Raw genomic sequence first — 15,285 nt, 5'->3', positions numbered from 1 at the left:
GGTGAAATTTAAGAGGTTAGGGAGGACAGGGGGGCACCCGGAAACACTGATGGCACAGGTTTTGATTGGTAGGCTTCAAGCATTTATGGTACGGCTTTAAACATTTATGACAAGTTTCTGTACTTTTATGATAGGGCTCTAAACATTTATGATAAGGTGGCGAAGGAATTCTAACACTGGATCTTCCTGAATGAGGGACCCCTCACTTCTGAGAAGAGTCCAACTTTCAAGGTCCAGTTGTGTCCTAGTCCTTTGGATTCCACTGGAAGGAGAATCTTTGGTTCTGAGGTCATTTCAGGTCAAGATTTCATCTTCTGCACATGCTCTGGTGATGTGACTTTGCACACTTTCTGAAAGGCAATCATTAGTCACTCAGTTGATAAGAGATGGGGTCAGGTGAACTGGTCCTGGAGGGCCCATTGTTACATAAGTTACAATAAATCTATGTATTCAGAGAGAAAGAAGCAATTACAGATAATGCACAAAGTTACAACCCAATTTCTGAGGCACTGAGAGCAACTGTCCTCATCTCACAAATCTTTGCAAAACTGAAAATGCAGCTCCACAGGCAGCTCAGATTCCACCCATCCCCATCACCGATCCTGACACCTCCCCATCTGACTCAAAGCCTGGACCCTCGCCAGGAGCATCCTTATTAGACCGTCCCCAATTCCTGAGACTGAGGGAAAAGTTTAAACCCCAATTACCCTGAAAGCCCTAGGGACAAACTTGCATTTTTCCTCTCTGTCCTTTGAAGTTGTAAATGTTTCCCTGTCTTTAGCATATAAACAGCCCAGGAGAGAACAGCCCACAGTCACCTGAGACTCAACCTGGCTCCTCAATCAATAAAGCCTGAGGTTAGAGAAAAAAAGGGAAAAAGTTTCCTTTTAAATGCAGGCTGCTAGAGAGGATCTCTCGCCAAAGCTAATTCATCCCCTCCTCATCTAGAGCAAAGATAAATCTTAAAAGGATCCTCCACAAATATTAACAATAACAAACTTTTAAGCAGTGACCTTAGCCTGTTACAGCTGCTTGATATACAATTATTGGTAAACTACTGAGTTTTGTATTCTACCTGTTTCATAGCTAAAACTTTTTAAATAAAAGCTAGAAGATCTCTGTCTGTCGGTCTACATATATGTATGTACATTATATATAAGCGATGTTTTTCTACCTCTAAATGGTATTAACAAAATTGATTTCTAAACAGAGTTCTACTTAATAAACTTAAACCAGGAGCTTACATAAATTATTTCTAAATATAAATAGAAACTAACCCAAATGTTTTTCAAGTTAACATGCTGTAAAATAATCTTTGGTCAATAAAAGTTTGCTTAATTTTGTTGGTCTAATTAAAATAGGCACGTCTTCAGAGTTATCAGCACTGGATACAATGGAAACAGAGAACTTTTATTCTACATGGGGTATTAATCAAATCAGCTCATGTTTACGACAAGCATGTGATAAGCTCATGAAAGAGCAAAGAACAAATTGTGAATGTAAAAAAGAAAGTTTGTGGGAGAGCAACCCTGAGAAAAAAGTCTCATGCGTGGTCGAGCTGGCTAAGATTGGAATGAATTTAATTAAGTAAATGAGTTTAGTATCAAAAATAAGCTGATGCAAAATTAGAATTTGGTTCTCTTTCTGTGTTTGCTATAAGGACAAAGTTTCTTGGGCTTTTAATCTCCTGATAAAACAATTATGAAAAGTTTTTCTTTACATTTGATTAATCTGGGAAAAGACAGGGATGTATGTTTTATCAAAATTATTTCCTGTGCTTTATGTTAAAAGCTGAGTCTTTTCTATTATAGAGACCTAAGTTTTTGCAGCTATGTAACATTCTGTATTTGTCTTTGAAATCTTTTTGTCACCTTGGTTAAATAATAATTAAACATGAGGTTTCCTAATGCTCTATGATCCTATTTAGGCAAGTATTTTAAGACCTTTGATATTTTTGACAAACTGAGCAAAATCAGATTCTAAATCAAGTCTTCTTTGGACTTTTAGGTAACATTGGGAGTTTTCAGAGGATCCCTGAAAAATCTCAAAAGATTCATTTTCTCTCCTTATAAAAAGAGAGACATTAAACTAATTAGGCTCATTTGAAATGTTAAATTACACAGGAAGCATTGTCAAATAAGAAATAATATTAAGCCATCTTTATGTTATATCTTTCAAGTACAGGTTATAAGAGGTCCAGAAATTACGTGAAATTCCTGGGAGTCTAATATGTCCTGCAATAAAATGTTGCTGTCTTCAAAGTTGAGGCTTGCATTAAATATCAGGAAAGCTCTTTAGCTGATTTTCACACAAAGCCAGCAACCACAGAATTTGTAAAGGTGGCATGTGTGGATGAAGTCCATTCAGACTCTGCAAAGAACAGTCCCTCATTGCCAGACTTTTGCCATCCTGAGGTCTTTATAACAGGGCAACAGTCTGCTCCTGAAGCAGAGAAATTAAGGTGGGTGAACAATGGCTGTAAATTCAACAAACAGTCAGGACTATGGAAAATCCACGACGGCCGCTGGGCTCTTCCCAGCTCCCTGGCAAATCTCATTTTTCAGTTTTTACATTTCTTCACCCACATTAGGAAAAACTGTTTCTGTCCCCAGAGGCCTCAGAACTCTTCCTTCGGGGTCCTTTGAGCACCTGCAGCTGGACTTCAGTCAGCTGCCACTTCCTATGGCTCATCAATATGTTCTTTAGTTATTGTCTGTGTTTCCTGGATGGGTTAAAGCCTTTCCCTTGCCACAAAGCTGATGCCCTCACAATGGCAGAGAAACTGCTAGAACACAAGCTTCCCACTTGGGATGTACCTTCCACAATCCCCAGTGATCGAGGCACCCACTTCACTGGGCAAATCACACAACCTTGATGAAAACCTTTCAAACTTCTTAGAATTATCACTGTTCTGATCATCCTCAATCATCAGGCAAAGTCAAGAAAAATACTGGAAGAACCGGATTCAAGCAGAAGAAATAGTAAATTACATCAGACTACATGAGCTGAGAAAGATGATCTAATGTTTTGTTTTTCCAGATTAAAAGAAATCTTTTCTCTTAACCTATCAATTATTTGGTAACACATACCTATGTAAACAAAGGCGAAACATTCACCTTTTCTCCCTATCTGATCCCTCCAGAATTGAGAAACTCTCAGTATTCTTATTTTCACTTGTATGAATAATCAGGACAAGTTTTTAATATAAACAAATTAGTTTTACCGTGATTATCTTTGACAAAAAAAATTTGAGAGTAATTATGGAGAGAAAAATTACATTTGCACCTTTGTAGACAATAGATTCTAGTCCTGTTGACCGTCTTTGAGGTTTGTTCCATGGCTGTGGACTACACTCCCCTGGCCTAAGGTATTAGGTATGAGACAGTCGCCAGCAGATCAGTGTCTGTTGGTCCACACCTTCTGCTGCTCCCCTGTCGTCTCATGTGAGTGTGACCAGCTCCTGTGAGTCTCTACTGTCTTATCCCCAGAACATTATCAACAAGTTAAAGATGCTTTCCTGGATTCCAATTTAAAAGATCCTGTTGGTCATAATCTAGAGCCTGGTACTAGGTATTCTGGAAGCATCATCAGAGGAAAACAGCCCTCAAGCCCTGTTGGAAAGTGCTCTTGACCAGTGACACCGCTGCAGAACTACAAGTCATTGCATTCTATGTGCCCCCTTTGGAGTAGACCTTTGTAATTACTATAGGGAACCATGGGCTTACGAATGTCTAGCCAGCTGGCATATGGCAGGACAATGCCTTTTAGGATATCGTAATATTCCATTTCAAGTTCTTGTTAAAGAAGAAACCCAACTGCAATCTCATAGGTCAAGGAGAGACTACCCGACCCTATTTTACAACCCAGCTACTGTCATCGATTACCACTGTGAAAGGCTTTGTCCTTTGGATTGACGTCATCCATAATGACCTGTTGAGAAAAAACTTATCCCTAACCTTAAACTGACAAATTCTACCATTCGAGCCTTCTCTCAACAACAGTCTGATTCTTTAGTGAGGGTTGTGTTAGACAACTGAATGACACTGAATATCTCCTTGCAGGACAGGGTGGCATCTGTGTCATAGCCAACAGCTCCTGCCGAACGTGCATAAACTCTTCTGGTGAAGTTCAGTTAGAATTTGAAAAATCATAATAATATCACAGGATGTCTCCAGTCCAATGTCTTTTAATGACACCCTGTGATTCTCTATTGATGTTTTCATCTGGCTTCCTGGTACAGGTGCTTGGATGAGACTAGGAAGTCAGATATTGCTTACGATGATTATTAGAAATGTGCTACGTGTACTTGTATTTAAGCTTCTTATGCTAATATTCACTCAGATCTGCTCCACGTTATACTAATGATTATTGTCCTGATTTGCATGATCTTTGTCACCTTCAAGCTACGAATGACTTGCATTTCTTGATGCTGTGTCTGTCTCTACCTCCAGAATAATGATTGCTCAGCGACTTGAGATGATCAACCAGTCTTCAAACTCCAAAGGACTTGATAGTTTTCCAGATAGAGACCGTGCCTAAGACTCATTTCTTGATCACCTCCTTATTGTTCAGATGCTGCCAGAGCCTCTGACTACATTTATCCTACGGAAGATCGAGCACGTGGCCTCCCCCCGACAAGCCACATGACTTCCCAGGAAAGACCATTTCTAGCAATGAGAGAAACATCATTATATCAAACAGTTGATCCTAGATGCTTTCTGCTGAAGGATCTTGATCAGAAGGGGAAATGTGGACAGTGAGAACAAAATAGAGCAACATACGCCAAGGATTCTGAAATGGAGCTGGGAAACCATTAAGGAAATGGGGCTCATACAGGCACACCACATCTCTACCAGAGGGAATGTTAACTTTTGAGCTGTGCTTCTCTGTTGTCATCTTGACCTTCTTTCAAGAAATACGCTTACTCTCAAAGATAAGAACTTCCTGCCTTAGAGATGGTCTTAGCAACTGATCACATACAGCCAAGAAGTAACAGTTGTTGCCAGTGCCAATCACAAATTTTGCAAAACGACCTGTGTGATTTTTCTCATTTTGCCTTTATAAACCCTTACCTCCTCGTTTTCCTCGGAACACATTTTGGGTTTCTGCCTGAATCTGGGTCTCCTGAGTTGCAATTCTAATTGCCCAAATAAATATCTGCTATTTGAAGTGTAGTGAATTTTTCCTGAGTCGACATCTCATACTTCTGGAGGCCAGGAGTCCCAGATCCAGGTCTGGGAGGGTTGATTTCTGGTGAGGCCTCTCCTCCTGGCCCAGAGAGGGCTGCCTTCTTGCTGTGTTCACATGGGGGATGGGGAGAGAGCAAGCTTTCTGGTGCATCTTCTGATAAGGATATTAATCCTCTTGGGTCAGGACCCACCCTCATGACCTCATTTAACCTTAATTACTTCCTGTCTCCAAATAGAGTCACACTGGGGATTAAAGCTTCAACACTTGAATTTTCGGAGGACAAAATTCAGTTGTGGGAGACTGTAATTACCACTCGAAGATGTGTCTCTTTGGCATGAGGATTACTTTGGGCTGGTTACTTTTAAAAACTGCAGACATGAGAGAAACTCTGAAAAGCAGAATTTACTTACCCTTTGTTAAGGGATAGTTATATTTGTAAAGGACATCTCCATCTGTAAAGGTGTCTCCCTCTCTGTACCAGGAAGAAGGGGGGATGACCTTATCTCTAGAAACTCTTATCAATTTAGAAGGCAAGGACTTAAATCTGCATGATAACCTTACCCTTGTTTACTGTGCTTTTCTGGTAATCTCCCATAACTGACACCCCCCACCCCCAACATCCTCCTTTGTCTTTAGCTAAGGATGGTATTTAAGGTGAGAGCTTCTACACTTTTGGCGAGTTGCTCAGTCTGCCTGAGTTTCTCCCATGTATACATGTTATAAAGCTTTGTTTACTTTTCTCCTGTTATTCTGTCTCGAGTAAATTTAATTCATTTTCTGGCCAGAAGGACCCAGAGTGGGTAGAGGAAATGTCTTCCTCCCCTACACAGTCTACAGCACCCTCCTTCTTCAGGGCTCCCACCACACCATGTACATGACTGAACTGTAGCCTGTGTCATGTTGTGTTGTTAAGCACTATTTATTTTTCTGATTCTAAAATAACACATACTTAGAGTAGAAAGTGTGGAAAATGCAGAAAAATATGAAGAAAATAAAATATGTAAACACACAACATAGAGATAAATATTGTTAATGTGCCAGGGGATTTTTGGTCTTTTCTCTGTGTATATACATACATATACTTTTTTGACTCAATTTGGATCAAAAAATATGGGGGTTTTTGGTAACAGCTTTAGATATAATTCACATAGCATACAATTCACCCATGAGTGGATTCACCAAACGAGAGCGAGCAGAGGATGGCCCAGGTTAGTGCAGGGACCGTGGGGGCTGAGGAGGGTACAGGTGTCTGTGTCATCATGAAGGCCAGCTCCCTAGGACTACACCCCAGTTGACATGGGGACTCAGTGCACACTCAGGTGGTAACAAGGCACAGTGAGGTCCAGAACCTTCCATGTGGAAGATGAAGTGGCCGATGGAAGATGAGGAAGCCACACTCCACAGTCATTTAGGGGCAGACATTGGGGAGGACAGGCTGACAGCTGGCAGCAACTCTGTTCTGTGCTCTGCTCTGCAGGCAGCAGTCTTTCTGCAAAGCCCTGGAAGAGTGACCTTCACTGACCTGGTGAGGTCATCAAACTCTCTGCTCACCTGGACATCCTGAGGAGAGACCCAGGACCAGGCAGCACATTGTCACTTTCTGAGAACTTGACTTCTTTTACTCACACACACAGGGTGTTGAAAAAGCTCCTTAGAACAGCTTCTCTCCTATGGATGACAACGTCATTACTCCCCAAACTATTAAAAGAGAGAAGGGCAGGGGCTCCAGGGGGCTTCTGGGGGCTGGTTACATAGGTCCATGCTGTTTGTGAAAATTCACCAGACTCTGCCCTTAATCCACGTGCACTTTGCAGCATAAATGTTGTTCCTCAATAAAAAATGAAAACCAGAGAGGCTGGGGAAAGAGAACTAGCACTGAGTCTGTCTCTGCACACGCCCTTTCCGTAGGGTCTGTCATCTCATCCGGTCTCACAGTGACCCTGGCTGGAAGGTATTAGCCCCATTTCACATGGACACAAGGCTGAGTCCAGGGACGGGTTTTATATGAACTGTAGGAATTCAGAAGGATTTCCCTTAAAGCTGAGGATACAATCTGGGCTAGGCAGATTAGACTAATGATAACAGTGAAGGAACAGGAAATAAAACATTGTTTCTAGATGAGTGCTGATCTTTGATTCAGAATCCAAGATCCAATGTTGATGGATCAGATTTTGGTCCCAGGCCTCTCTGATTCCAAGCCCTATGGGATTTCCTTATATTAATCCTTCTGATAACAACCACACATCATATTGAATAAGCATGTATGGTGCAGGGCAATTTCATGTATCATTCCATTTGTTTTAGAATGATGGAGCCCAGTGCTGACCGGCCTTCTCAGAGCACAGGGAACATGGTCAAGGCAAGCTCCTCTCTGGCTGTAGAGCTATAGAGATGAGGCAGGGAGAAGGAAACAAGGACATTCAACACCAAGTTTATAACATTGTATAGGTTTCAGGTGTACAATACTATAATTCGACATCTATATACACTACAGCATGCTCACCACCAAAAGTGCATTTTTCATCCATCACTGTATAATTGATTCCCTTTACCCATTTTGTATTCTCCCCAATGGTTTCTTTAAACATGACAACAAAAGCTCAAGCAACGTAAGAAAAATATAGATAAACTGGACTTCATCAAAATTAAAAACTTGTATGCTTCAAAGGATCAAGAAAACCATCAAGAAAGTAAAATGAGAATAACCCACAGAATGACAGAAAACATTTATAAATCATATATCTGATATTGTATACAGACTATAAAGAACACTTACAATTCAACAATAAAAAGATAAATAGCCCAATTTTAAAATGGACAAAGGATCTGAACAGACATTTCTCCAAAGGTAGACAAATGTCCAGGGAGCACATGGAAAGACTCTTGACATCCTTAGTCATTAGGGAAATGCAAATCAAAACCACAGTGCGATGCACCCCCAGGATGCCTACAGTCAAAAGTCAGAGAAGAGCAAGTGTTGAAGATGATAGGGAGCGACTGGAACCCTCACACACTGTGGGTGGGAATGCAAGATGGAGCAGCTGATCTGGAAAACTATGGGACAGTTCCTAAATGCTAAATATGAAGTTACTGTATGACCCAGCCATTCTGCCCCCAGGTATATACCCCAGACATGAAAACAGGTGTCCATACAAAAACTTGTATGTGGATTTTCATAGCAGCATTACTCTCAATAGCCCCAAAGTAGGAGGAATCCAAATGTCCATCTACTCCTGATGGAGAAATAAAATGTGAAATATCCAGACAAGGAATATTATTTATCCATAAGAACGAATGAAGTGGTGATACAACATCAACAAATCTTTCACTATGCTAAGTGAAGGAAGCCAGTTACAAAGACCGCATATTGTCTGATTTCATGGATATGCAATGTCCAGAACAGGCAAATCCATAGAAACAGAGAGTAGACTAGTGGTGGCCAGGGTATGGGGGAGAGGGGAACGTGAAGTGACTGCTATTGGGGACAGAGTTTCTTTTGGGGGCAATGAAAACGCTCTGAAATTAGATAGAGGCGATGGCTGCACAATTCTGTGGCTATACTACAACCCACTGAAGTGTATATTTTCAGTTGGTGAGCATTATGTATGTGAATAAAGGTGCTATCAAAGTAAAAGATAAAGCACCAAGCTGTTCCCAAGAAAGAACTCCAGGGGCAGGAAGGGCTGGGTGCCAGAGAGCGATGGAGCCTGGTAAACAGAGGAGCAGAGTAAGAAGTGGGGAGACCAGTGCCTTCCCCAAGTTGGCCCCTTGTGTGTTACCTGATTGAGGTAGTGGAACGTCAAACAGTCACTCATGTCTAAGGGCTTTAAAACGGAGCTGGGAAGCCATGAAGGAAATGGCTCCTATACACATCCTTAGGGAGCAGCACATGACCTTCTGAAATGAGTAACCGGCAAGAACCTGCAGCCCCTCACAGTGATGGGCTTTTGCCCCCCTCTAGCTGGACTTAGCACTCAATTATTTTTAGCCAAGATTAGCTTTCTGCTCCCAAACCCAATTAACATTCTTAGTATGCAAACTTCCCTTTCGGTGTCTTTAAAAGCCTCTGACTTTTACTCCCTAGGGGGACACTATTGGGGTTTCTATCCGAATCTGTGCTCCCTGAATTGCAACTCTCTGATCCCGCAATAAACGCCTCTCTGCCTCTCATTTTCGTTCTTCACTTGTAGGTTAATCAGGCCAGTGGTGCGTGTCTGACTCCTGCCCAGCACTTGGGTTTCTGTTTTGACTCGAGCCACAATATCAGCAAAAGCTGCAAAGCGAATATGCTCCTGATCTTTTCGATTTGTTCTGTCTTCTAGGCTTAGCCTGAAAGCTGACTCTGTAAATGGGCCCTTTGCACAGCGCTGCCAGGACTTGGTTAAAGTCACTGAGGAGTTTCCCGCAAAGGTACTGCTCTGCTAGCGTCTCTGCGGCGTGTCTCATGCACTCCTTGAGAAACGTTTTACTGATCCCCACCTCTGAGCACTGGCCTACGGAGGCCTGACCTGCACCGTAACCATCACATTCACAGACACAGAGAAACCCGTGGACATGCAGGCCAGGATCGCGCCAGGCCTCCCCGCGGCCGCTCTGCTCCCGCTCGGGCTCACCGGCGTCCTGTGAGGTGAGCATGGGGGCCCCTCCTACAGATGGGGAAACTGAGGCTCGGAGAACTCAAGCCACACAGGGAGGAGGGCTCGGGGGCCACACCGCTGGCTGACCCGAGGCTCCACTTTAATCGGAGCTCCCTTCCTCCGGCCCGTTCACCGCGCGGTGACCGAGCACCGCCGGGGCAGGCGCGGGAGGCGGCGGGAAGGTGGCAGAAGGGCGCTGCCGGCCCGGCCCGGCCCGGGGCTCGCGGAGGAACAGAGACGGCTCCAGCGGAGGTTTGGGGAGGCCGCTAGGACGCGGGGCGGTTCCGCGCACGGCTCCCGCCACTGACCTGTGGGGTCCACAGTGTGGCTCGGCTCTGCGACCAAGACCACCATTAGGCTACCGGCGCCAAAAATGTCACAATAAAGGCGTGCGACGCGTCACGTACCCCGGCCTGGCTGAAACTACGTCGCAACCTTTGCGGGCTGCCACCACAAAAGGCGCATGCGCAAAAGGAAGGTAGGCCGGCCGCGTTTGTGGACCCCCCCCCCACCCCCAATTGCGCGTGCGCGGTAAGGGCAGCTGCGTCCTTTACGCTTGAGCTGGCAGAGCCGTCCCGGCCCTAGTGGGTGGGGCTGCCTGGGAGGCCAGGCGGTGGCGCTCCCGGGAAGGCGACCGGCCCCCACGCCGGTAGACAGGGGAGTGAGAGCGCACGGTGGGCGGAGTCCGGGACAGGGGCCTGGGGCCCCAGGTACAGGAGGCGGCCTTGCAGAAACTCGCGCTGGGGCCGAAGACGACGCTGAGCGCCCAGGAGATGGACCCGGACAAGCCGTGCAGGCGGCGGACTGCGCCATCCACCCCGCTGTGTTCAGTGAGTGGGCGCGGGCGGGGCTGCGCGCTCGGTGACCCCCGACACCCCTGCTCTCCGCCCCCCCCCTTGTCGGAGCCCCTGAGGCCCAGGGCAGAATCGGGGTTTGAGGGTGGCAGCCACGCCCGCCCGCTGTTGCCGAGCCGCCCGGCCCGGGCAAGGAGGGCTCCCTGCGCACGGAGTCTGTCTCTGCAGGAGCCCGGTTGCCCTGCTGACGCTGCACGTGGCGCCCCTCGCCGTCCTCCAGATGCTCCGTCCTTGTGCCAAGCAGAGGCTGCTGAGCGAGCCCCAGGCCCCTGCGGCCGTGTCTGCCCCCATTGAGCCTGACTGAGACGAGAGGTCAGAGTTCGGTCTGGTGCTCCCTGGCCCTGTATCCCGGGCGGCGAGGGGGCAGCGCCGGGCACGGGGCGGCCTTGGCCCTCAGTGGCCAGGCCTGTCCGTCGGTCTTGTCCCAGGACCCGCTGGGCCATCCAAGGGCTCGCCCCTGGGGCTCCAGTCCCCAGCTTCGGCCTGGCTGCCTCCCTGGAGAGAGCACCTGCGGATCGGGTGGACGCAGAGCTGGTGCCCCAGGGAGGCCGAGTAGGCTGGGCCTCATCTGGGACATTTGCTACCCCAGCCTCTCCTCCCCTCTGCGCTCCTGCCTTCGTTCCACAAACCCGGGATCGAGACTGCTTTGGTGCCTGTGCTCATGGTTTGTCCGGCCTCAGGGAAGCGCTCAGGGAGCTGGGCAGGCAGAGGCCTTCCTGCCACCCCCTCGCCTGTACCCCACTCTCCTCAAGTGCTGCTCTGGAGTCTGGCCAGATGAGCTTCCCTCCTCGGGTTGTGGGATGGGAGTGAGCGTGGCAGCCCCTGGCTGTCCTGGACACTCAGGGTGCAGAGGCTGGAGTGGCAGAGCACCGGGCTCAGGTGTGAGGGGCCTCCACACTCTCGAGGGTCATGACTGAGGCATGAACAGGTGCTGGTGACAAGGTGTCACTGTGCAGCTCCAAATGCTTCCTCCCCATGTGTCCCTTCTGCTCCCAGGTGCTATCAGAAACCCTCTGACGTGCAGCCGAACCTCCTGGGCTGGCTCCTTGCCCAGAAGCATGGGGCTCTCTCAGACACCCGGAGAAGGGCTGACGTTTGGGTGGAGAGCAGCCTGGGCCCCTGTGGGCAGGAGTGCCAGGGTCCTGGGTCCCCAGATCCCCTGTCCTGTGCCGCCCGGGCACTCGAGTGCTGGCCTCCTCACTGACCCACGCTCTGTCAGCTCTCTCTGTGTCTCTGACCGCCAGGGCCTCTTTCTCTCTGCCAAGAACTGTAGCCCCCACAAGGCCCTCCTTTTCCTGGGCCTGCGGCCTCTTCAGTCTCTGGTCCATGGCCCCGCTGCCCCGCACTCGCCTCTCTCTCCCAGACCCCCCGGGTCCCTCCGGTTCTCTTGCTGCCCATTCTCTCCTTTTACAGGTTGCGTTTATTGGTGTATCTCTGGGGGTTGGGGCTCTCTCTTGTTTCCATGGAAACTGCCGTGGTCCCCAGAAAGCCAGAGCAGCTTCGAGCGGCAAGGGCAGGACCCTGTGGGCCATCCCTGCCATCAGCTTAGAGACCGAGGACAGGATTTCAGGGCTCGCTTTATTAGAGACAACCTGCAGTCCTTCTGGAATGGGACCAACCCCCCCCACTCCCCCAGGGGCTAACTCAGCTGGGTGAGACTCGGCTCTGTAGAGGTGTCCCCACCCCAGAGAAGGACAGCAGACCAAGGGGCAGGGAAGGAGCAGCGTGGTGCACTGTGCAGAGCAAAGCCCTGGGTTTGAGAAACGCCTCAGCCTCTGAGATGCTGTCGGCCACCCAGGTGGGCAGCCTGAGGGCAAACTGTGACTCTTCTTTTCTGCCTGGTTTCTAAGCTGAAAGTACGTTCCAGGCTTTTCCAGGGGTGTGTGAGGGAGGGCTGAGATCCCTTCTGTGCTCTGGCTTCACCCTCCTTCCCGCCCCTCCCCATGTCGCCCACCTGGAAGTTCCAGGTGCCACCTGGAGCTCAGGCCAGGGAGGAGTGGGGCAGGGCCGAGGGGCAGGTCAGGGGAGGGGTGGGTAGACTAGCGGCTGAGCTGAGGAATGGAAGGGTGAGTTTCCAGAAGGAAGGAGAAACCGGGAACAGAGCCCTCCTCCCTCGAGGGGTGTTGGGGCTCATGCACTGAGGACTCTGGGTGCCAGGCCGGCTCTAGCACTGGGGGCACAGTGAGACTGCGAGGTGGACATGCTCTTGGTCCAGGGAGGGAGATGGCTAGACAAACCGACAGTAACAGACGGGAGGAGGCCAGTGCAGCTGGCCTTGCTAGAGCAGTAAGGGTTGAGCAGGCTGAGGGGCCCTGGGAGCCACCTGCAGTGTCCTTGCCCTGCAGCCCTGCAGGCGGGAGGTGGGGAGGGGCTGAGAGAGGAAGGGCAGGCGGGGAGGCAGGGCAGAGCATGGATCCAGTGGATCCAGGCCATTGGTGGGAGCGGGGCCTGAGCTGGGGGTGCAGGAAGAGGGAGAGAGCGGAGAGTCAGGAGGGGTGCCGTGGGAGTGGCGCTGGGAGCACTGGCATAGAGGGGTTGGGAGGTCAGAGGGGGCTCTGAGGGAGGTGGGGAGGAAGCCCTGAGCCCGGGGACAGGAGTGGAGCACTGGGCTCCACAGGGTCATTTTCGGCTCAGGTGCTCAGGCCTTGGGTCCTACTGGGCTGGGCGGCCAGTGGCCAGGATACCAGGACACAGGGGCCCTGGGGAGATGCCTGATGGGGTAGAGGGCAGCCTGGGGAGGGCTTTGATGGGGAGGAGGAGGAGGGGAGTGGCAGATGAGGGGCCATGCCAGGAATGTGCTGTGGCCAGGAGGCCGAGGCCAGCAGACAAGACATATCTCTGAGGCCCCTGTCGCAGTGTCTGTGCACAGAGACCTTCCTACCACCTCATTAATGGCAGGATCTGGGGCGGAGAAAATAAAGAGTTGTCAGAGTGTTTTTCCAACTGTGGGGACCGTGGTGGCCCAGGAGGACGAGGGGGTTTGGGGCTCTGGGCACTCACTGGCCTTAGGTTTCCCACAGAATCGGGGTGTGCAGCTGATCCAGGCCGTGGGCTGGAGCCCACTGAGGGGCTTGACTCTGTCTGGGTTCCTGACCCCTGGCCATCAAGGTGGCCCATGGGGACTGTCACCGACCAGCTCACTCATTTCTGCATTTTCCCGCAGAAAAGGGGGAAGCAGAAGACCCCGGAAGCACCGAGGGGGAATGCTTGTCATGGGGGCACGTGGGTCACTGAGGAAAGAAATTCAGTGGAGTGCTCCCTGTTGAAGTTCAGGAAACTACATTTTAAAAGATGTCCCTCCAGGACGTGGGGGATGAACGTGGTGCGCCGAAGCCGTGGGCCTCGCATGCAGCTTTACTGTGCTTTGCGGGAGCCACAGGCCCCAGCCTGGTGCGGTGACAGGCGCTAGGCGTGTGGGCACCCGCCACGTGCCCGGGTGCCGAGGGACAGGCGCAAAGAGGAAACGTCTCACCTCACACGTGATTCTTATACTGATTCCATGTTGAAGTGAGAATATGTTGGATATTTTGGGTTAATTAAAACAGATATTTAAATTAATTTCCTGTTTCTTGTTACTTTTTGTGTGGCTATAGAAAATTTAAAATCACATGTGTGGCTCACATCACATTTGTATTGGACAGTGCTGCTCCAGAACATTCGCACAGCACTTCCAGAACACTGCGTCAGGGCTGTGTGCATGTGTGGGGAGGGGTCACCGGGCACATCCAGGTGGGAGAACACCTTCCCAAGAAGCGCAGGCTCAGTCCAGGGTTAAAGTGCACGTGTGCGCGTCCATGGTGCACATCGGTCATTACATCTGTAACGTGTTCTGGAAGCGACGATTGAGCCCCTGCTGTGTGCCCGCCAGAGGGGCAGCGGGCCTGGCTGGTGGGTGCAGACCTTCCTTCTGGTGGGCTCTCCACCCACCGATGGACGCCCTGGCCGCCCACTCGCCCTGGCCTCCACCCTGCCGGGCAGCCTTGACAATCTTGGGTGGCCGCTGTGCTGCCATGCTGGCTGCAGTGCGCTCCCACGGCAGGGCTGTCGTGTGTCTGTGCTCTCCTCATTTCTCCCCCGTCTTCCCTGCCCCCTGTTCTTTTCCTCTCACAACATGCATTCAGTCTACACTCACGGCCAGTCACTAATATTTGCCTCCATGGCCTCACTGGCCCGTTTCCCCATGAGGGGCCGCTCCCATCACGAAGGACAAAGGCCGCTTTTGGGGACCAGCAGGAAGGGATGGGAGCAGCAGCTCCTCTGGGCTTTTTATAAACTGTGCTTGTCAAGTAGCTCTGCCAGGAGAGCTTGCAGGGGACGGTGAGTGGGGATCACAGGGGCCACACCAAACAGCAATGGCAGGGAGGGTCCCACTGGTTATGGCTGCCTTCTCAGCTTCAGGGCTCCCGAGTCACAGGTGGCTGAGAGGCTGGTGTGTTTTAGTTTTTCTTCATTAGAGGGTCACGGAACACTGAGTGGCCTCAAGGTAGCTTTAGGGGTGGGAGTAGCCCTGACCTTGAAGACAATAAGCCAAACCATTTAGAACATTCAGTGATCACTGTCTGTCTGTGATGCCTAAGAGAGCCCCTCCGTAAGTGGACCTGGGA

At 49.5% G+C, this 15,285-nt stretch overlaps 1 protein-coding gene and 1 long non-coding RNA gene across 5 annotated transcripts in view; one reads left to right on the top strand and one right to left on the bottom strand.

The window, feature by feature from the left end:
- LOC106848286 (cationic amino acid transporter 4) overlaps positions 1-10,273 on the bottom strand; it is a 35,577-nt gene extending 25,304 nt beyond the window's left edge. Inside the window, exon 1 of the mRNA XM_014868076.3 lies at positions 10,136-10,273. The gene's annotated coding sequence lies outside the window, so the exon portion shown is untranslated. The remainder of the gene's footprint in view (positions 1-10,135) is intronic.
- On the top strand, positions 595-14,239 carry LOC106848288 (uncharacterized). Of its 4 annotated transcripts, none has more exons than XR_011505478.1 (6): positions 595-9,600; positions 9,725-9,817; positions 10,151-10,305; positions 10,559-10,657; positions 10,850-12,479; positions 13,845-14,239. It is a non-coding gene; the product is annotated as an uncharacterized lncRNA (long non-coding RNA). The 4 variants fall into 4 exon arrangements; XR_011505477.1 differs by having other exon boundaries at positions 596-9,396; positions 9,513-9,600; positions 10,850-14,239; XR_006531300.2 differs by having other exon boundaries at positions 598-9,600; positions 10,850-10,993; positions 12,318-14,239.
- The last annotated feature ends 1,046 nt before the right edge of the window (positions 14,240-15,285 follow it).

Source organism: Equus asinus, chromosome 8, assembly GCF_041296235.1.
Source record: "Equus asinus isolate D_3611 breed Donkey chromosome 8, EquAss-T2T_v2, whole genome shotgun sequence".
Classification (NCBI taxonomy): Eukaryota; Metazoa; Chordata; class Mammalia; order Perissodactyla; family Equidae; genus Equus; species Equus asinus.
The sequence above is the reverse complement of the archived record's forward strand: the minus strand, read 5'-3'. Positions and strand labels throughout refer to the sequence as shown.